Source organism: Podarcis tiliguerta (genome assembly GCF_965153285.1).
Source record: "Podarcis tiliguerta genome assembly, chromosome: 17".
NCBI lineage: Eukaryota > Metazoa > Chordata > Lepidosauria > Squamata > Lacertidae > Podarcis > Podarcis tiliguerta.
In genome coordinates this window covers 4,610,227-4,632,352 of record NC_139550.1, presented here as the reverse complement: position 1 = coordinate 4,632,352, position 22,126 = coordinate 4,610,227, and positions in this window count along the sequence as shown.

Genomic DNA, 22,126 nt, shown 5'->3' with positions numbered 1-22,126 from the left:
GGAATCCAAGAGCACCATTTATAAGAGGCAGACCACATGTCAATATTTCTTAGCAGCATTTTGGGGCATATCAACATCACACACAGCACAGCTCTATTTATGTTTGCTTTCAGAAGTAACTTCCATGGAATGTAGTGGGTCTTATACCCATGTTTGTGTTCATACAATTGCAGCCCCAAATGGCTTCATTCAAGAGCTGCTCTTCTCAGGAATTCATGAGAATCTGAAGCTCTACAATGGGCCAGGGGAGGACCTCAGCTCCTCATCAAATTACAATGTCCACTCCAGAGTTCTTTGGGGAAATCAAGGACCATTAAAGAGAAATGAAGTATGTTTGTGTCTTGTCTCTATGCCTGCCATCACCTTCCACTCTCTGGTTCTTCCCGACTGGCATTTTCTGGAACCACTGAGTTACCCATCCTGATTTAAGTGACAGCAGAGTCCCTTTTCGGAATCAAGGAACTCAGGGTAGCAAGACAGCAAGGGACTCAACCTGTTTTATGCTCAAAACAGCTCTGTGGGGTAGACGTGGGGTAAGAAGCCTGTGACTTGCCCTAGGCTACAATATTTACCTTCTGTCCCACGAGTGTGCCAGTCAGTAATCACAAAGTTCAAAGATGGAGTTAACTCTCTGTTAACAAAAACACAATCTCCACAGACTTGGTTGAGTGTCAGGCCTAATTGAGCATTGCAGCTCATTCCCAGTGGTCTTCCTTCAATAAAATCAGTTGCTGAAACTGGAAGTCTTTGCCTCCTCACAGCTGTCTATGTCCCATCCTCTCCAGGCCTATTCCCAAGCAATTGGAGACTATGTCTGCGTGAAGTCAACCTCTCCTCCGCCCTTTTCATGCCTCTTCTGGGTCTGGGAGTCCAGTGGGGAGTCAAGCTTGTCATAGAAGAAACGGTAGACACCCATGACTCTTCACCAGCCAGACTCATCTCTGCCTCTTGGTGTCCCTCCTCCCACTTACCTGCTTCAGCTCCTGCCTCTGATTCTGGACTTCTGTCTGCCACTGATTCTCCCATCTCACTAAGCCCTGTTACCTCTTCAGCTTCTGACACCTCCTCTTCCCACGCTTCTCCCTCTGACCACTCATACCACCTTCCCAGGCTCTGAACCTTCACCCTTGGTGGTTCCCCAGCTAGTGACTCCCACCATTCCACTATGTCCAACCAGTTCATGACACCTACACAGCCAGGTAGGATTTGGGAGTCTCCCTAATCCAGCCGTGAGGAACCTCAAACCCAGGATCCCTCAGAAGTCTTCCTTGACCATGCCCCCTTCCCAGTCCACACACCCTTATCTCCAAGCTGCACACCTCAGTAGCTCTGCTCTGTGCCCTACTTGAGTGCTTTTTCCCTGATTGATAATGCCTCTTTGCTTGCAGGATGGCGTGATGAGTGTCGTTTGTGGATGCCTATGACTTTCACTCTGCAAAGGCAGGTCACCTGTTGCCCCGTCCACACCTATCATTGGCATGCAGCCCTCTGAAGGTTGTCGGTGTGGGTTGCTCCTGACTGAAAAAGGTTTCCCACCCCTGACCTGACCCAAAGCCAATGTTCTATCCACTGTCACCATGCTACCTGCCACCACATTTAACCTTGGTGGTTAATGTACAGCCACCACTGCCCATTGAAGCTTGCCATTGAGCTGAAGCTATGGAGAAGTGTAGGTTCAGCTCTGGTGCTTCTCCACAAACACACAAGAGAGCAAGCCCAAATGGCAAGCGATCACATTTGCATTCCTTAATGCTCTCTGCTTGCCTGCCTGAGGATAAGCCAGAGGCAGATGCTGACAGAGAGAGGGAGAGAGAGAGAAGGCGCACTTAAAATATGAGAGACATAATAAACATCAAATCATGGCCCCCAAATGGCAGTGACAGGCCTTGTGCTTGTCCCTAAATGCTAGGCTTGTGTGCTGAGGTGCATTTTATGAGCAGATGACTGATTAAAAAAGGACTTGGCTGCTATTCTGGAGCCGGCAATAAATTTCTTAAATATTTAGGAAGGTCTCATTTCGCAAAATTAATAAAAGTTATTTATGTACCTCGAGTTCAGCTAGAGATCTAAAGCATCCTGCTTCCTCCAACACTAATTCTTAGTTTGTTGATCTGGTAGATGTGTTGTCTTTATTAAAGTTCCTCACTTTGTCAATCACTCCTACAGAGATGTTTTTCATAGCAGGGAGAAAGATTCCAGCCGCGTCCTATTTGATTGTTTTATCCTTCTCTCTTATGAAGTGTGTGTGATTTGCCGTGCCCCTGAGCCAATTTCAGACGTTGTGTGTTCTTTTTCATCCAGTTTGATTTCCGCCCGTATTTACAGAAGATGCTCTTCTGAAAATTAGTAGGGATAGCAGGCTGCAACGAATTTTTCCTGCCCAAAGAGTGTAGAGCCAGCCTCAGACATTGTAGGCAAGAAAACTGGAAAATGCTACAGTGCCGCTACAAGCACCCCATCCGGAAAGGAGGCCCCATGCACAGAAACAGCTGCTGCACATACATCCACTTGCTGGAAGGGAAACTGTAAAGGTAAAAAGGTAAGGGATCCCTGGACGGTTAAGTCCAATCAAAGGTGACTATGAGGTTGCAGCGCTCATCTCGCTTTCAGGCCAAGGGAGCTGGCGTTTGTCCACAGACAGCTTTCCAGGTCATGTGGCCAGCATGACTAAACTGCTTCTGGCACAACAGGGCACCATGATGGAAACCAGAGCGCACGGAAACGCTGTTTACCTCCCCGCCGCAGTGGTACCTATTTATCTACTTGCACTGACATGCTTTCAAACTGCTAGGTTGGCAGGAGCTGGGACAGAGCAACGGGAGCTCAGCCCATCATGGAGATTTGAACCGCCAACCTTCTGATCAGCAAGCCCAAGAGGCTCACTGGTTTAGACCACAGTGCCACCCGCGTCTCCTATTGGAAACTGTATAGGGAAACTGGTTGCAGTGCCCATTTAGATATCCAGACCCCCAGCTAAGTCCAAGGATTCCTTTGACCTATCTCCATCTCTGTTCAAAGGCACTTGAATACACTGCATGGGAGCTTCTCACCATGCCTGCATGAACCTGACGACCATCTAAGGTTATCATGCATCCTATTATGCGTGGAGCAGTCCTCTATTTCAGTGGTTCATTCCCAAAATGGGTGGTGCTGCCTCCTGGGGGCAGAATTACCTAGAAGGCCACAAAGAGGCAATGGGGAAACAGGCAGAGGGCCTTCTTGGCAGCAGCACCCTCCCTGTGGAACGCCCTCCCATCAGATGTCAAGGAGATAAAGAACTACACAGCTTTTACTGTAGAAGACATCTGAAGGCAGCCCTGTATCAGGAAGTTTTTAATGTTTGATGTTTTATTATGTTTTTATATTTGTTGGAAGCCATCCAGAGTGATTGGGGCAACCCATCCAGATGGACTAGGTAATAATAATAATAATAATAATAATAATAATAATAATAATGGGAGTAATTGACTATCAGGCTTTGAAAATCTGGTGTCAGAGGATCCAATTCATCAATTTTATTGACTCAATTAAACTATATAGTTTTTATTGGAGTTTGAAATAATGTGTGATTCATAGTTACAGTTTTGAATTTTATTGCATTATCATCTTCTGTAGTGGGTCATGCAAGCTGCTGTTCTGAATACAGTGGAAGCTCAGGTTGTGGACGTAATCCGTGACGGAGGCACGTCCGCAACCCGCAGCATTCATAACCTGCAGCACCGCGTCTGCGCACGTGCGTGACACGATTTGGTCTCCTGCGCATGAACAAAGCGTGATTTAGTGCTTCTGCACATGCATGAGTGGCGAAACCCGCAAGTAACCCATTCTGGTACTTCTGGGTTTCCCGCGGTCCTGCAGACATGTAACCCAAAGTGTCTGTAACCCGAGGTACCACTGTAATGCTTTTTATAGGTAATGCTTTTACCTACGGGACCGCCTCTCCTGGTATGCCCCACAGAGAAACCTACGGTCTGCAAATAAAAACATCCTGAAGGTCCCAGGCCTCAGAGAGGTTAGGCTGGCCTCAACTAGAGCCAGGGCTTTCTCGGCTGCGGCTCCAATCTGGTGGAACGCTCTGTCACAAGAGACTAGGGCCCTGCGGGACTTGACATCTTTCCGCAGAGCCTGCAAGACAGAGTTGTTCCACCAGGCCTTTGGTCAGGGCCCAGCCTGACTCCCTCCTCTGGCAACCAGCACAGAATTTTGCTTAACGGTTGCCATTAATTTGATTTAATTAATTTTTATAATGGAATGTTTTTAGAATGTTGAATTATTTGATTGTTTGATTATTTAATTGTTGTTAGCCGCCCTGAGCCCGGCTTCGGCTGGGGAGGGCGGGATATAAATAAAATTTATTATTATTATTATAGGGTAGGGACACGGGGGGGGGGGTGATTTTATGGAACCAATGGAGATGTGGCCTGAAAAAGTTTGGGAACCACTGCTCTATTTAAAGGGCTGCCCAATCCAAGCCCAGTTGAAAGACAAGGAGACTTAAGAAGGGAGAGGAGAGATCATGGAGTTGCCCACCAGCAATTTGAACTTGGACAGTAGTCTGAGGAGGCACATGGGTCAATGTCTTCCACATGATGGTCAGACATTTTTGTTATGTGCCTAGATGCTCCCTGTATAATTCTCCCAGAGATCAATTTCTCAGAGGAATGCCCCATAGTGTTTCTCATTCAAATAATGAGCAGAAAAAATAAGCTGATGGACAGAGATAAATATACTATATGTAAAGTTCGTCTTAGCAGCCCAACACACCAGACAAAATGTCATTGTTCAACATGCGCTCTCACGCTCTGGGGACCACCTATACGAAAATGTATCTCTATCCTGTTTGCATTTCCCTGGTGACCAGTGGTTTCTGATGAATAAATCTGACGGACACTATGATGAAATGTAATGTATTTCTAAATATTTCTAATTATTTGCATTCATACATACAAATTAGCATGGGCAAATGTTATGCAAATCGGTGTTGGGTTTCTGTATGTGATGCGTTCACCCCCACCACAACTTTTCTTTTTTGCAATGCGCAAAAGGCCGTGCTCATCTTTCTGGCTACTCTTGCAAATTCTTGGGATTCTAGAAGACTTAGATGGATTCTTGGTCTGCTCCATCAAGGCAACCAGCTCATTGAATAGCATGAACGCCCCTAGCTTGGGCTGCTCTGAAGGCAGAAAAGCAGAACTTTTCAATAGTTTGAAAAAGTTTCTGTGATCCCACAAGACACATTTCTTATCCTGGTGAAAAATGCCTAGAGTCATTGGGATTCGGCTCGCAGAACAGCTTGTTTATTTTGTACATCAGAGCAGCTGATCTTTTCAGCTTCCCATGCATGTTTCCAGTCCTTTCTAACCAAAGAATTTCTGTGCCTTTTGTCCTGCAACTCTTTGAATCTTGGGCATCAGAACTGCCTGTCACCATCAAAGTAAACTGAGGAAAGTCAGAACCACCCCTTTATGCACCGTCACACAATGAAGCATCCCAAAAGTGTGCAGGTTGCCAAAGATCTAACTTTGGGAGAAACGATTCAGCTGGGATGACAAAACCCTTTCTTGCCATCAACAAATATAAAATGCAGTCTGATTTCAGAAAGCAGCTTTGTTCACATAAGAAAATGAGTGTTCTTTCCCCTTCTTTTCCCCTTTCATTACTTTTCTTTGGCAGAGTTTCAGAAGAACCTGCGATAGCAATTTCCACCCTCACCTTCCCCCCCCCCCACCTACATAATTTATATTTTAATTTGTGGGTGCCTTTAATTTTTAACACCTTCCATCAGCTTAATTGACATTGTTCCCTTCTCTGCTCTGAGTCCCTGGCACTGATCCCATCTTTCCCCAGGCAGCCTGTTCCACTCCTTGTACAGCCAAACTACACATTACATTAAACAACCAAGTCCAAAGGCAGTCTTAGAACTGGCCACTTCCTTTCTTTTTCAGGAAAAGGCTGAATGGATTTGTGCAGCTGCATGCAAAGAATTGGAGAATCAGAGAACTGTAGAACTGGAAGGGACCCAAAGGGTCATCTAGTCACCTGGTCCAACTCCCTGCAATGCCTTCTCCCTTTCCCACATGGGGCAGTTTGGTGCTGCTGCATCAAAGCAAATGTTCTCTCACTTTTCCCCATGCATTTCCCTGTCACTTTCCTTTCTGCAAAAAATACCCCAGTCATCTGCAGAAGCTGGCTTGTTGTGAAAAACTTCTCAATTAACTATAATTGTGTGATCTGAATTTGCCAGAATGTGATTGAACCCCACCTGAAAATAGCAGCAGTCACAGGATCACAGAACTGTAGAGTCAGAAAGGGCCACGAGGGTCATTTAGTCCAGCCCCCTGCAATGCAGGAATCTTTTACCCAAGGTTTGACTTGAACCCATGACCCTGAGATTAAGAATCTCATGTCTGGAAGTGCCGGTTGCATTACTAAGAAGCTAATGCTAAACAGCTGAATAGGTGAGTGCATACAAAAAATATTCACTTCACTCAGCCAATCAATCTAGAGATTAGTTTGCCCTGGAAAAGATGCACGGGGAGGTCAGAGAGGGAAAACAGTGCCACATGACAAGGTAATATGGAATTTTGTCGGTCTTTTCAAGACATGTATTAGATCCATTTCTGATGACTGGCTGGACTAGCTAGATAACCAGCATGGCTCCAATATTATCAGACTCTCCACACCTAGTTATAAGACCAGGAAATTACAGACTACAATGGCACCACTTGCAAGAGGTAGTTTGCATTTATGAGAATTCTCTTTTTTTAAAAAAGGTAGTAAACCAATTAGAGGAAACCAGTTTTAATACCACCTCCCTTCCACCTGGAGTAGGTGAACGTGAACGAGGCTTCAAATGCAGAGTTTTGCTAAGCTTATTCACTTCTACTTCTGTCAGATTATTCATGATGCATGAGGTATAGGCAATGATTTAATTAAAAAGGGCCAATTATAGATGGTTTAACGCTAATAATGAGGGCATAGTGAGGTCACATGGAGAAAGCTTTTTGTAAAATCTGTATTTTACAGTCTCTCTCAGCTCACATCAAAAGCACTTTTGAAATGAAAAAGGGCTGTGGGAGCGATCCTGGAAATTCACTGTTGCTTAAAAAAAAAGATGAACAGCTTGTACTGTAGTTTTGTTCATTGCAGTGTCTAAGGCTGAAAGATCTCAGAAGTCCATGAGAGATCTTCAGACTTGGAGGCAGGTTAGGGCAGAGTTTGTCAAATACAAGGTAGGGGCGAGCTGTAAGTGGGGACAACTAACCTTTTCCTCATGGGCTGGTTTGACTTCCTGGATATATACAGAGAAGTTGTGGCTGAAACTAACAGACTCTCTGGACTGGTGCTTTTTTGCAGGTGTATTCTGTGACATATCACTGATGCAGTAACAGCACATTAAAGGTAAAGGTAAAGGTACCCCTGACCATTAAGTCCAGTCGTGGCCAACTCTGGGGTTGTGGCCCTCATCTTGCTTTACTGGCTGAGGGAGCCGGCGTACAGCTTCCGGGTCATGTGGCCAGCATGACTAAGCCGCTTCTGGTGAACCAGAGCAGCACACGGAAACACCATTTACTTTCCCGCTGGAGTGGTACCTATTTATCTACTTGCACTTTGACGTGCTTTCGAACTGCTAGGTTTGCAGGAGCAGGGACCGAACAACGGGAGCTCACCCCGCCGTGGGGATTCGAACCTCTGACCTTCTGATAGGCAAGCCCTATGTCCCAATAGCACATTAGTGATGGATTTATACTGGACCATCCCCATGTCATTCCACTTTATTTCTTATGTAGTAATTTTATTATTATTATTATTATTATTATTATTATTATTATTATTATTATCTATTCAATTTATATACCGCCCTATACCCTGTCTCTGGGTGGTTCACAGAATAAAAACAGTCTGGCTTAGTTCTCAGGTGGTGTGAGTTTCATATCTATAGTAGTGCACTAGGCTTCTCCAGCAAATGTGAGAAAAATAAAACTCGCAAACAGCTAGCCAAAGGAAGAGCAATGTGTTTATTAAATCCTTCAATGAACTATGAACATGCAATCTATGCTCAGTCAGACAATCCCCCATTTTCACATAAATAGCCTTATTGGGAGCTGATAAATGTCTCCTTTTCTATCTTCCTCTCTCTTCCTGGATTTGAAGTCAATCTAATTCCTAGGCAAGCTCCAAGCATTTCAGTGGCATTTTTCTGCTCTGCATGAAGAATTCATCAAACATCAAAGTGTGTGGGCTTCTAGATGAGCATCAACAATCCAAGCGCATCCTTCACTCAGATCCGCAACTTCCTTGAAACTTTCTGAAGCACCCATTTTCAAGCATTCTGTCAAACTGCTTCACCCTGCCATGGAAGGAAGCATTGTTGACCACAGAATGGCTCAGTGATGAGATTACTCGAGAGAAGAGATAGGGGAGAAATTCAGTTTGGTGCATTTCCCCCCCTAATTTGCACTTCCCAAAGCAATATGCAAACATAGCTCTCCTTCAAATTTTGCACCTCTCTGGACTTAACACTATAGCATACAGATCACAACACCAGAACAAAGAGATAGAAAGAGAACGTAAGTAACTTATGGCACTGTCCATAAGAAATCCAGTTGCAGCAAGACTTAACTTAAACTGACAGTATCTTATAATGTCTAAAACCTTACACTAAGCATACAGAACACCACACCAGAAAGAAAAGAGAGAGAATGAAACCCAGGCTCCTTTTGCCTTGCTATTATAGTCAGCATGACCTGAACTGAAAGAGATTAACAGAGCCAGTTTAAACCAGCTGTACTCAACTTCTCAGAAGGAATAACCCAAACATCAGAAACCTTCTGCCTGCTTCTTTCACAAAGAAAGAAACCTTCCAGAACACTCCTGAACTAAGCAGAACAGGAAAGATCTCCATTCTTCAGATCGATACTTTCTGTACTAAGAAATGCAAACTGACAGATTGTTCAGCCAGCATATCTGAGATGTTCCTATGGCATAATCTGGTGTTTCCTGGTACAGTGAGGCTTCCGCAGGGTGCTCCGGCTTCTCAGCTGGTAGATCTTCAGTACAGAATTGCAATCTCTCTCATTCAGCCAACCTACCTTCATATTAGGGCTGGTGCTCAAGATGCAAGCTGATAGGTAGTCCTGAAAAGCCCTGGTGCCAGCAGACCACATTTAAAAGGGTGATAAACTCTTTCCACCATTACACTATTCCCGTGAAAGAGAGCTTGTGCAGTTCAATCCCTGAAGGAGGGGATTAATTCAGCAGGTCCAGTTAGACATCAAGTCTTTTCCCAGGTGAACTAATCCTGTTAACTTTCAGGCTCGTTTAATTGTTCCTGCCAGTGAAGGAGCATTTGGCTCTCGCCCAGCTGCAATGAAGGTTTGTAGAAGGCTCAGCTGGAGAATGCAGATAGAGGGGTCTTCTTCTTCCTTATTACAGTCCGGGGACTGTAATGGATTAGCCATACGCTCTGGACAGATAAATTTCTTCTTTGATTAATTGTTAGAACTCAGTATCACAAGATGTAGCATAGTAACAAAAGACTGTAAGAAGAGACTGCTGGATCCGGCCAGTAGACTATCTAGTTCAGCATCCTGTTCTCACAGTGGCCAGCAATTTCCCCTGATAAAATTCATTTTGTGGTATATGCCATCATTTATGCACACTTTCCACATTTTTGGTACATGTTACATGGCTGGAGAACAACATCACAAAGCTGGGAGATGTGCACATTTTGGAGATTTCCACATTTCGGTTTGCACACCGTTTTGGAAAGTACAAACCAGGTAGATTTACCTGTTGATGCAAATCGAATGCCTCCTTCGTCCTTACCCTCAGTGCTATTTTTTCTAGAAAAAGAGGTGCCAGAACTCACCATGAATGCCTCCCTTGTTTTCTTGTAATGTCAAAGATGCCCACTTGAGAGGTGCCAGAACTGAGCTCCAATGAGTTCCATCTGAAAAAAGCCCTGCTTACCCTTTACACACACCTGTAGCCCATTGGGGCTAATTCCTAGTTTTACTACTGGTGATCAAAAAGCCAGATTAACAACTTGTTCTCATCCCCACAGAGGCAGGCAGAGGGGGCACAGCAGGGCCCTGCAACTATGATATAGAGAACTGAGAGGGGGAGCCAAATTTTGACCTTACACAGGGCACCGGTGAAAATTGAAAGACCCAAGTCTGCCTCTGATATATAAAGTGGAATTTCTTAATAGAGGCCCAGTATACCTGAAGGAGCGTCTCCACCTCCATCGTTCTGCCCGGACAATGAGGCCCAGCTCCTTGGGCCTTTTGGCGGTTCCCTCACTGCGAGAAGTGAAGTTACAGGGAACCAGACAGAGGGCCTTCTTGGTAGTGGCGCCTGCCCTGTGGAATGCCCTCCCATCAGATGTCAAGGAAATAAACAACTATCTGACTTTTAGAAGACATCTGAAGGGAGCCCTGTTTAGGGAAGCTATTAATGTTTGATGTTTTATTGTGTTTTTAATATTCTGTTGGGAGCTGCCCAGAGTGGCTGGGGAAACCCAGCCAGATGGGTGGGGTAAAAATAATAAATGATGATGATGGAGGTGGTGGTGGTGGTGGAATTTGGAAATGGCGGCATTTTGGCTAAGGTGTGCAGAAAGAATAGCCAAAGAACATGGCCCCAGTTATCCTTGACTCAACTGCTCCAGAAAAAGTAGTGGAGCTTTTGCAATCCCCATCCCTGTCTGGAGCCTCTTCTGAAAGGCTCAGCTGCAAAATGCTCCTGCCATACAGCTCTCACCTATTCTCTTCTCACCTTGCCACCCACGTTGCTTTCAGCTCTTCATCAAAGAATAAAATGAAACTGAATGGGAAGAAGGGAGGGGGAAGAGACTCTTTTTACTGGAGTTTCATTTTATATCCTGGATGGATTGCCTCAATCGTGGGGCGGAAGGCAGGCGGGTGAAGAAGGCAGGGGGGGGGGGGAGAGAAATCCTTCCTCCTGAAATCATTCTAAGAACAACAGCAGACAGAAAGCATGAAGGTAATACTAGGGGAACTCAGCACTTAATGCCTATCATTTTTTCCTAAGTGGCTCAGGCAAAGTGCAGGGTGCATCTGGTAGAACATACATATATATTCCAAAACAATGAAGGGGAAGGAACAAACGGGGCCGCAGGGTACCAGAAGGATGGCGAGCCCTGAGCTGTTGTCAGCAGATGCACAAATGATACCACAAGTGCAGCGGAAAATGAGGGGCTGACTTAGAGGCACTTGGGAGGAGACGAGATGAAGGACATGGAGCATAAAGACAAGACAATGAGCCAGGTCACTTATTCATTACCAGGAAGCGGGAGGCAGGGTGTTAGGCAGTTAGATCCAAGACCGTGGAGCCTATGTCCAATTTTCTGCCCATGGAGAGAAAAATCACCATGGGCTGGAAGGGGAGGAGAGAGGAGAAGATGGGGAGAAGGCCCCCTCGAGAGAAAAACAAGGAAAGGCAAGCAATGGATGGGTGACTGTCCAAGTGGCAGCTGTCTAAAGACGTGAGTGACTGTGAATAGAAGACATGAGAGAAGCAGTTATCTTCACCAGGACGGCAACAACTCCCTCTGTGAAAGAGAGACTCTGCATTTAACAAGGCTGTCCTGTTCTGGCTCTGCTGTGTGCTCAAAGGGTGCTATGTAAGTCTGGCAGGCAGCTCACACTGAACAGGAATTGCCCAGCAAAGGGATGCAGGTGGCAGGTTCCAAGTGGCAAGCTTGGAGAGCTCAAAGATGTTGCTCCAATAATCTGGAATGGAGCACCTTTGACCCTCCAAATGTTGCTGCACTACAGCTTCCATCAGCTCCATCAAGCAGAGCCGATGGCCAGGGATGATGGGAATTGTAATTCAGCAACCTCTGGAGGGGCAAAGGCAATGGTCCTTAGATTGCCAAGCCAGGACCAAGCATTGCCAGAGCCACACCCCTCATGCAAAGCTGCATGGCACTTGTTGTTATGTCCAATGACTCAATATACTCTTCTGAAAATCAGAACCTGGTAGCTGGTTCAGGGGGTCAGTTCCTCCTTGAACACTTTGTCCAGCAGACTCTAGAGGAGTCATCATCAGACTCATAACAGACACTATAGAGAGATCCTTGTATTGAGCGCATCCATGATAACACTTGTCTTCTGCTTGCAATACACATTTCTGTTCCCCACTCACATGCTGGTCTAACATGCTAGTATAACTTCTGAACAGGGCTAGGTATAAGGTCCAATCTATGTACAGTGGTACCTCGGGTTACATACGCTTCAGGTTACAGACGCTTCAGGTTAAAGACTTGGCTAACCCAGAAATAGTACCTCGGGTTAAGAACTTTGCTTCAGGATGAGAACAGAAATCGCGCAGCAGCAGCGGGAGGCCCCATTAGCTAAAGTGGTACCTCAGGTTAAGAACAGTTTCAGGTTAAGAAAGGACCTCTGGAACGAAGTAAGTTATTAACCCGAGGTACCACTGTATTGTGGCAAATCTCATGGAACAGAGTTTCTGGGATCAGACAATTTCAGACAGCAGATAAAAAGCTTGAACCACACACACATACACACAAACATAGCAATCTGCCTTCTACCAAGTCCAGCCATTGGTCCACTGAGCTCAGAATTGTCTACCCCAATTGCCAGTAGCTTTCCAGGGTTTCAGGCATGAGGCATTCTCAACCCTACCTGGGCATACAAAGCTGATGTTCCATTGAGCGGGTGACGCTGTGGTCTAAACCACTGAGCCTCTTGGGCTTGCCGATCGGAAGGTCAGCGGTTCAAATCCCCACGGAGTGAGCTCCCGTTGCTCTGTCCCAGCTCCTGCCAACCTAGCAGTTCGAAAGTACACCAGTGCAAGTAGATAAATAGGTACCGCTGTGGCAGGAAGGTAAACAGCATTTCCGTCCACTCTGGCACTCGCCATGGTGTACCGTTGCGCCAGAAGTGGTTTAGTCCTGCTGGCCACATGACCCAGAAAGCTGTCTGTGGACAAACGCCAACTCCTTCGCCTGAAAGTGAGATGAGTGCTGCAACCCCATAGTCGCCTTTGACTGGACTTAACTGTCCAGGGGTCCTTTACCTTTTTACCTTTATCACTGCGCTACACTCCGCACCAAGGGGACAGCATCACAATCTCAGTGCCCATGGAGAACCATATCTGGGAAAGGTGTCTGGCATAGCCTTCTCCCTAACGTGCCATATTTCTCCATACAATGCATTTTTCACATGAGGCATGCAACCGGCTCCTGCCACCTGCAACCTGAGCTGCCTCAGTTCCAGTAAGTCATGTGCCCTGTGATGTAGAGATCAGCCTGAGCTCGGAGTTATTTTTTGCTCTTACCAATAAAGGTACCTCAGGCACAGTCCCGAAACACAGATACGTACATCCCTCTGCAGGTAACTGTGCATTCTGTCAGTTTTTAATCTAAAGAAGTGATTGGCAAGCTGTTTTGTCATTCCCAAACCCATGCCCAGAAGTGGCTTTTTGTGGGCTTAAAATGTTTCTCAGAAACTTCCAGGTCTCTATCAAAAGACCAAAGTTGACTTTGCCTTATTTGACTACATGTTGGTGTTTCTTAGCAAAAAGGTTAGTCATGAGGCTGAGTCACCATGCGCTGGGAAGACAAGACAGCAGGGACCCTAAAACAACCCCTCCATGCTGTGCTGGGATGTGCCATAGACTGTGGATAAACAGCTCCTGTCCTCCCAACTCTTTCTTTCTTCTTCCCTCCTGAGAAGAAAAATAGTCCCAGATGCTGACACCACCATCAAGCTCAAGGGGTGTGCCCCCTTTAAAATGATGCCGTGAATCAAGAAGAAACTGGAACGTGTCCAGAGGAGGGCAACCAAAATGGTCAAAGGCCTGGAAACGATGCCTTATGAGGAACGGCTAAGGGAGCTGGGCATGTTTAGCCTGGAGAAGAGGAGGTTAAGGGGGGATATGATAGCCATGTTCAAATATATAAAAGGATGTCACATAGAGGAGGGAGAAAGGTTGTTTTCTGCTGCTCCAGAGAAGCGGACACGGAGCAATGGATCCAAACTGCAAGAAAGAAGATTCCACCTAAACATTAGGAAGAACTTCCTGACAGTTAGAGCTGTTCGACAGTGGAATTTGCTGCCAAGGAGTGTGGTGGAGTCTCCTTCTTTGGAGGTCTTTAAGCAGAGGCTTGACAACCATATGTCAGGAGTGCTCTGATGGTGTTTCCTGCTTGGCAGGGGGTTGGACTCGATGGCCCTTGTGGTCTCTTCCAACTCTATGATTCTATGATTCTATGAAATGAGGGCTCAGATTATTACGCTAGGGCAGCCTTTGCCAACCTGGAACAGTCCAGATGTTCTGGACTACAGTTCCCATCAAACCAAGCCACTGCTCTGGCTGGTGCTGATGGAAGTTGTAGTGCAAAACATCTGGGGAGTGTCACATGGGTGCAGGTTGTGTTAGGAGATAACAACATAGAGTACGGACGAGGTGAAGGTGGAGCATGAGAATGGGAACTATGCTTGGAAAGGCATTTTCAGTACCACGGACAGAGTTTCTAAGAAACTAGGTGGGGTTTTATTGTCCAAAGATTATACAGACCTAGTTTGGTGTTGTGCGTTTGAGGTGCACAGCCTCTCCTGCAAGATCAGGGCCTCAGGCATAACTTTTGTGGCTCCCCAAGAATTTCATTTCAGAAGATTAAGGTCAAGCCACCTAAATAGAGGGATGGGGTGGATTCAAAGCCAGGATGCCAAGTCGAGGAGAGGAGCCAAGCAGGCAGTCCAACAGGACAGGTTCAGTCAAAGAGCACAGAGAAGAACAGGGTTGGCTATATATATATATATATATATATATATAACATGTAACAACAACAAAATTCCAAATCCAAATATTGAGATTACTCCGAATCTCCTGAACCCCCCATCCCTTCCATGGGTCCTAATGATAATATTTACAACTGCATATCAATGCTTATCCAAATTTTTATTCCTCTAAATTATCCATACTTTCCGTTATTTTACATCCGGCTAATGTTTTAAACTTGCTTACAGTGGTTTCGTAAATAAATTATAAACTTGCCCCATTCTTTCTTAAAGTTCTTGTCTTTCTTGATTTCTGAGCTTCCTCATGAGGTGGCCAAAGTCTTGGAGCTTCAGGATCTGTCCTTCCAGTGAGCACTCAGGGCTGATTTCCTTAAGAATGGATAGGTTACCATGGGAAAATGACATTTCCCAGTTCCCCTGCCACAACAGTGTTCCAAACAACAAGGAAAAAGAGGGGAAGTGGGAGGGAGAGAGAGAAACATCTGTCCTATCCTCTCTCCTTGCTAACACCAACACCGCTAGAGCTAGGTAAGTAAGTGGGGAGAAGGGGGAGGTCAATTTCAAGCTCACATAACAGTCCAAGCCAGGAGAGGTGGCTTGGTTCTCAATGCTACAAGATTTCTGGTCTTCAGGGGTGGCAGGTGCCTCAATAAATAAAGCCTCAGCCCAGTTTTCTGGAAGGCCCCCACTCTAAAATCTCCTGCAGGCAATCATTCTCACAGTACTGAGCTCCTTCTAATTTTAGGTCTAACAGCAGTTTTGCTGTTGAATGCTTTAACATACAAACAAATGTAGGATTGTTCCCTTAGACACTTTGACTCAGCCCAGGCTGCTACTTAAAGTGTCTGCAGAATTGGAACCATCAGTCTGGACAGACCTAAATAGTTTAAAACCCAGCAATTTGCAAGCGTGTGTGTAGACCATGAACAGAAATGCCCCCCTTCCTCCCAATTTGCAGAGATGTTCCTTGAAGAGCTGAGTCATACCAGGGTAGAGTGGAAGAATTTCCTGCTCTTCTGCTCGAGTTAAAAAGGAACGACCCTGTTAGTTCAGAAAAAAAAACACAGAATGGGGGATACACAGAAGGATGTAACGCCACCAGCAATCACGTACACACAGAAGCTTTTTGTTAACTTGCTATAAGACTTGCTCACTTCAGTCGTCAACAGAAGTCTTTGAGGCTTGGGAGTTGAATATCCTGGCATTTTCAACAGAAGCAGATCCAGGGCACTTAATGTAAAGAATGTTTCTATCTCTCTCTTTCCCTCTCTCTCTCTGCTGACGTCAATCATGCCCTGAGATAGTGACCTTAGACTAAAAGGATTTTGTGCTGCAGGACAGTCTTCAGAATGTTTAAGATAAAAGCATGACCCTTTGTACTTGCCAAACAAGAGGTGGTGATTTTGCCTGATCTTACCTCCGCAATAAACACCAATGCATCTTTTTGCTACACCCCTTAGAGATCTGGATAGGGGTGAGAAATCACCCAGGGTTCTTCTTTGCTACAGTTGAACCAAATAGTCCCTTTTAATCCATTCATATGCACAAGTCCTCCAAAACCCCAAAGAGTTGCCAGAATACCGAGAGACCCCACAATTTTGAAAGACCATGGGGACGGCCACCTATGCGAACAGAAAACAGTGTAGAGAATTTGAAGAGGAGTACAGTCAGACCTTGGAAGTCGAATGGAATCCGTTCCAGAAGTCGGTTCAACTTCCAAGACGTTCAGAAACCAAAGTGTGGCTTCTGATTGGCTGCAGAAAGCTCCTGCAGCCAATCGGAAGCTGTGGAAGTCCCTTGGACATTCGGGTTCCAAAGAACGTTCACTAACCGGAACACTCACTTCCAGGTTTGAGGAGTTCGGGAGCCAAAATGGACAAGTACCAAGGCGTTTGGGATCCAAGGTATGACTATATATCCAAAGATGGATGTGAGATGCAGAAGAAGAAGAAGAAGAAGCCAATCTTATCCTGATTTAAATATGTGCTCAAAAAGAATGCTTTGTCCTATTATCTGTTTATGTATTGCATTTATATCTGCAAAGGATATAAAAAGGATATATCTGCAAGTCTGGGCTGCATCAATAGGAGTATAGCATCTAGATCAAGGGAAGTAATAGTGCCACTGTATTCTGCTCTGGTCAGACCTCACCTGGAGTACTGTGTCCAGTTCTGGGCACCACAGTTCAAGAAGGACACTGACAAACTGGAACGTGTCCAGAGGAGGGCAACCAAAATGGTCAAAGGCCTGGAAACGATGCCTTATGAGGAACGGCTAAGGGAGCTGGGCATGTTTAGCCTGGAGAAGAGGAGGTTAAGGGGTGATATGATAGCCATGTTCAAATATATAAAAGGATGTCACATAGAGGAGGGAGAAAGGTTGTTTTCTGCTGCTCCAGAGAAGCAGACATGGAGCAATGGATCCAAACTACAAGAAAGAAAGAAGATTCCACCTCAACATTAGGAAGAACTTCCTGACAGTAAGAGCTGTTCGACAGTGGAATTTGCTGCCAAGGAGTGTGGTGGAGTCTCCTTCTTTGGAGGTCTTTAAGCAGAGGCTTGACAACCATATGTCAGGAGTGCTCTGATGGTGTTTTCTGCTTGGCAGGGGGTTGGACTTGATGGTGCTTGTGGTCTCTTCCAACTCTATGATTCTATGATTCTATGATTCTAAGGAGCTCAAGGCGGCAGTGGTGTAGCATCAGTTGCCAGTGCCCAGGGAGGGCATACACCAGGTGGGAGGATGCCAGCCCAGCCCTCACCACCAATGCCACCGGAGTGACCCCACCCCCACCACAGCAGAAAGGGGCTGTGTTGAGCCACATGCCCACTCGAACAGGGGGAAGCCCAGAAGGCCAACGCAGCCTTTGGTGGGTGGAGAGGAGCACTGGGCTGGGCTACATTGGGGGTGCCTGCATGGGGGCACCTGGTTCACACCTGCTCAAAAACTGTGTACCTGGGGGCACAGCCCCCCCCCGGCACCTCCCACACTACTGCAACAGAAGATTCAGTAACTGGTGGCACAAGCGCTTCTACCATTGTTATTTAACCAGAAAAGTAATATGTCGCTCCTTTGCTTCATGTTTTATTCAGATGACTAGGCTTCTTTGAGTTTCACACCTACAGGCATGATTTAATTAATGGTAAGGCTATTACGGAGGGGGAGCTAATAGATGTGAGGAATTCTCTGCTTTTCAGTGACTTGAGGTATTCCTAGGAGTTGTGATGGTGAAATCTCAGGCCCATTCCATTTTCTTTCCATGATTTTATTACTGTTGTTGTTATTAAACAAGGAGGGAACTAACTGCATATCTAAAAACTCTTTATTGATTGATTGATTGATTGATTGATTGATTGAAAAATGATTTTCCAAAAGCAATTCTGCAGCTTTCCCATCAAACTGTGGCTCACTGGCAAGAAGCCCAGCAGCCAGTAGAATCATGAAATTAATTGTTTTATTGATTAATTAATTCATTATTAGTATCGTTGTTACTAATTAGGTGGCTTGCACAGGGTTCCCACCCAAACAACAACCAGATTCAGACCTCCTTGTCTTTGTTGCATCATAGAATTGTAGAAGGGGCCCTAAAGATCATCAATGCAGGAATATGCAGCTGTCCCATACAGGGATTGAACCTGCAATCTTGGTGTTATCAGCACCACACTCTAATCAACTGAGCCATATACTGGTACCATTCAAACAAGGCTAGGAAACATTATTCCTATGAAGGGCTGTTGCTCTATGGGGAAAGTCAACAGGAGGCCATAAATGCTAGTTGAACTGCCACAATCATCCACCAGTGACTTCAAGCCAAAGGAGACATCCCAAACGTTGCACAGCATCTAAACCCAGCTGAGAGACTCCAAAGAGAGGATGATATTAACTGCTGGTCCAACCCCCCCTGCCACCAAAGAGGCTCTCAGATGAGCTTGCATCAAAAGACACGAAGGAGTTTCTCCTTTCAACTTGGCATATTCAACAGTACGTTTCCGAGCACAATTCAAAGTGTTGGTGCTGACCTTTAAAGCCCTAAATAGCCTCGGTCCAGTATATCTGAAGGAGCGTCTCCACCCCCATCGTTCTGCCCGGACACTGAGGTCCAGCTCCGAGGGCCTTCTGGCGGTTCCCTCACTGCGAGAAGCCAAGTTACAGGGAACCAGGCAGAGGGCCTTCTCAGTAGTGGCGCCCTCCCTGTGGAACGCCCTCCCACCAGATGTCAAAGAGAACAACAACTACCAGACTTTCAGAAGACATCTGAAGGCAGCCCTGTTTAGGGAAGCTTTTAATGTTTGATGTATTACAGTATTTTCATATTTTTTTGGAAGCCACCCAGAGTGGCTGGGGAAGCCCAGCCAGATGGGCGGGGTATAAATAATAAATTATAATAATTTATTATTATTATTATTATTATTATTATTATTATTATTATTATTATCAACTCTGATTAGGGTGATACTCTGGCAGCATTGTAGCCACACCTTGATTGTAGAAGGAGTGAGGCTGTATAACTTTAATCCTCCCAAGATGTGAAATGCAACTTTGAGGCTGGGTTAAGGACAGGCTCTTATGCTGTAAAAATTAGCTTGATGAACTGGCTTCACATTTAAAGAACCTCCCTGTGGCCCAGAAAGGAAAGAGCTTCAATTATATGTTCCGTCTCTGCTTTACAATTCCCTGGAAAAACGGCAAGCGTTTCAAGTAATAATTGCCCTTCTGTGCTCCATAGTCGCTGTCACATTTGAATACCTTCCCTACAAGGCAAAGTCAAAGCAACTGGGACGTTTTAGGTTAGAGGGATGGCATGACTGGGAGGGATGCAGGGCAGCAGAGTTTGATAAAAATTACAAGCAGCAGCGATAGAGTGGGAAACTTGGGATAAATCCATGTAACTGATTGTCTGCAGATGCAGTGAAAGATTAGATGGCTTTTAGAAAGGATTAGGCCAGTGCATTGGAGGATGAGTCTACTGGTGGCTAAGTGAAGCTTCCATGTTCAAGGGCAATATACCCCTGATTACCAGGGAATGGCCGTCAACTTCTTGTGCACTTCCCCCATCGTTCTGCCCGGACACTGAGGTCCAGCTCCGAGGGACTTCTGGCAGTTCCCTCGCTGCAAGAAGCCAAGTTACAGGGAACCAGGCAGAGGGCCTTCTCGGTAGTGGCACCCGCCCTGTGGAACGCCCTCCCACCAGATGTCAAAGAGAACAACAACTACCAAACTTTTAGAAGACATCTAAAGGCAGCCCTGTTTAGGGAAGATTTTAATGTTTAATAGGTTGTTGTATTTTAGTGTTCTGTTGGAAGCCACCCAGAGTGGCTTGGGAAACCCAGCCAAATGGGCGGGGTATAAATAATAATAATAATAATAATAATAATAATAATAATAATAATAATAATTATTCCATGGAGCTATTTTTGGAAATACGAATGCTACATTAAGAGCAAATCCACACCATACATTTAAAGAACATCCAATGCACATTTAAAACATGTTATTTCCCCCCAAAATACTAGAAACTGTACTTTCCCTTCCCTCCAGAACTACAATTCCCAGCATCCTTAACAACCTACAGTTCCCAGGACTTTCCGGGGGGGGGAGTCATGTGCCTTGGATGTGCTTTACGTGTGTGGGGTGGATGTGCTCTAGGTTGACCCTTGGTCTGATCCAGTTCTTCTGTTCTTCTTCCATGCTCACAAGCGGAAGGGATCAAGGAAGTGTTAAAAGGGAAAGTACCTTTTTTCTGCTTATGTGAGCAGCTCAAAATAGCAGAACCAAAGCGATGCTTGACAGAGCATCAAATGGTGCTTTTCAGAGAGGAAAGGCTGGCACATGTTCTCAGAGTGCAGGGTCCTTCAGGCTACCTGACTCACGGCCACAGGGAGCCCTTCTTTTCAGAGTACACTTAGTGATTCAGATCAAGCTCAGCTGGAGTCCCACTGCAAAAGGGAGACACCCCACAACTTTCCATGTTTCTAATGCCAGCTTATGTCCTGCTTTGGAACACAACTATTAGCTTTCGGTTGCATTTTTAATACATACGTTTGTGCACTTGTGTGAAATAATAATAATAATAATAATAATAATAATAATAATAATAATAATTTATTATTTGTACCCTGCCCATCTGGCTGGGTTTCCCCAGCCACTCTGGGCGGCTCCCAACAAAGATGAAAAATACACAAAAATGTCACATATTAAAAACTTCCCTGAACAGGGCTGCCTTCAGATGTCTTCTAAATGTCAGGTAGTTGTTTATCGCTTTGACATCTGATGGGAGGGCGTTCCACAGGGCGGGCGTCACTACCGAGAAGGCCCTCTGCCTGGTTCCCTGTAACTTGGCTTCTTGCAGTGAGGGAACCGCCAGAAGGCCCTCGGAGCTGGACCTCAGTGTCTGGGCAGAACGATGGGGGTGGAGACGCTCCTTCAGATATACTGGACCGAGGCCGTTTAGGGCTTTAAAGGTCAGCACCAACACTTTGAATTGTGCTCGGAAACGTACTGGGAGCCAATGTAGGTCTTTCAAGACCGGTGTTATATGGTCTCGGCGGCCACTCCCAGCCACCAGTCTAGCTGCCACATTCTGGATTAGTTGTAGTTTCCGGGTCACCTTCAAAGGTAGCCCCACGTAGAGCGCATTGCAGTAGTCCAAGCGGGAGATAACCAGAGCATGCACCACTCTGGCGAGACAGTCTGCAGGCAGATAGGGTCTCAGCCTATGTACCAGATGGAGCTGGTAAACAGCTGCCCTGAATACAGATTTGACCTGTGCCTCCATGGACAGCTGTGAGTCCAAAATGACTCCCAGGCTGTGCACCTGGTCCTTCAGGGGCACAGTTATCCCATTCAGGACCAGGGAATCCTCCACACCTGCCTGCCTCCTGTCCCCCCAAAACAGTACTTCTGTCTTGTCAGGATTCAACCTCAATCTGTTAGCCACCATCCATCCTCCAACCACCTCCAGACACTCACACAGGACCTTCACCGCCTTCACTGGTTCTGATTTAAAAGAGAGGTAGAGCTGGGTATCATCCGCATACTGATGAACACCCAGCCCAAACCTCCTGATGATCTCTCCCAGTGGCTGCATGTAAATGTTGAAAAGCATGGGGGAGAGCACAGAACCCTGAGGCACCCCACAAGTGAGAGCCCAGGGGTCTGAACACTCATCCCCCCCCACCACTTTCTGAACACGGCCCAGGAGGAAGGAGCGGAACCACTGTATGACAGTGCCCCCAGCTCCCAGCCCCTCAAGACGGTCCAGAAGGCTGTTATGGTCGATGGTATCAAACGCCGCTGAGAGATCCAGCAGAACTAGAAAACAGCTCTCACCTTTG